General features: G+C 42.3%; 1 protein-coding gene across 1 annotated transcript in view; it reads right to left on the reverse strand.

Moving 5' to 3' along the window:
* The window catches only part of LOC106869264 (heat shock protein 75 kDa, mitochondrial-like), a 110,905-nt gene that overhangs the window by 61,674 nt on the left and 47,936 nt on the right, over positions 1 to 1,295 (reverse strand). The gene's annotated exons all lie outside the window — the stretch shown is intronic.

Consider the following 1,295-nt stretch of genomic DNA (forward strand, 5'->3'; position numbering starts at 1 on the left):
GGGGAGTAACGACAGACAGGGGTTGGATAGAGGAGAGAGGAAGGAGGGAGAAAGAGAGAGAGAGGCAGAAGGAAACACAGAGAGATGTAATAAAGTATAGAGGAGAGAGAGAGAGAGAGAGAAAACTTGTTTTTCACTTGTTTCAATCGTAAGACTGCGGCCATGCTGGAGCACCATCTTGGAGAGTTTTAGTTGAACGAATTGTCCTCAGTGCTAATTTTTTTTAAAGCCCGGTACTTATTCTATTGGTCTCTTTTGCCGAACCACTAAGTCATGGGGATGTAAACACACCAACACCAGTCGTCAAGCAGTGGTGGGGGTGACAAACACATACACACACCCACATCTGATGAGTAGATAGGGAGAAAATTATCCTAGTGGGTACCATACAAGCACTCAGTTATATTACCGAGTTGTAGGGATGCGGTATCTTGTTATGCAAACATGATATAGAATTAAGTCTATTAAATGTTTTTATGAGTCAATACTGTGTTCTTCTGTGTTAGCAGTGCACTTTACATCACTTGTTAATGCAAATGGCACCCATGCTGGTGGCACGTTAAAACAACCACTCTTGGAGTGGTTGGTGTTAGGAAGGGCATCCAGCCGTGGAAAAACCATCCCAAAGCAGACTGGAGCCTGGCGCAACCCTCTAGAGTGCCAGCCCAGTCAAACCGTCCAACCCATGCCAGCATGGACAATGGACGTTAAATGATGATGATGATGATGATATATAAATATATATGTGACAGGCTTCTTTCAGTTTCCATGTACCAGATTCACTCACAAGGCTTTGGTTGGCCCAAGGGTATAATAGAAAACACTTGCCCATGGTGCTATGTAGTGAAACTGAACCTGGAACCATGTGGTTGAGAAGCAAAATTCTTACCACACAGTCAAGCTGAAGAAAAGGGATACAAAAAGTCTGAGGAAGAGAGAGAGAGAATGAAAGAAGCAGAAAATGAGAGAGAGAGAGAGAGAGAGAGAGAGATAGAGAGAGAGAGAGAGATTAATGGTGGTGGGTGGGTTACAAAGGGACCCCTTCTCACAAAGAAAAAAAAACAAATTACAGAGTTAGGCATTGTTAAACCTCAGTGTAGGGGGTTTAAAACAGGTTTGTAGGAAGAGGACACAAGGATGATAGAAGATCTAATCCCACTGGATCCATTGTGGCTCTTGTTGGAGTCCACAAAGTTCAGGGAATAGAAAGGCACAAAAATGGTAAAATAAACAAATAAGTACTGGGGTGGTTGTGGTTTTGGAGATCAGAGAAACAAAAAAAAAAAAAAAAAAAA

This window comes from Octopus bimaculoides, chromosome 13 (assembly GCF_001194135.2).
Source record: "Octopus bimaculoides isolate UCB-OBI-ISO-001 chromosome 13, ASM119413v2, whole genome shotgun sequence".
NCBI classification, from domain to species: Eukaryota; Metazoa; Mollusca; class Cephalopoda; order Octopoda; family Octopodidae; genus Octopus; species Octopus bimaculoides.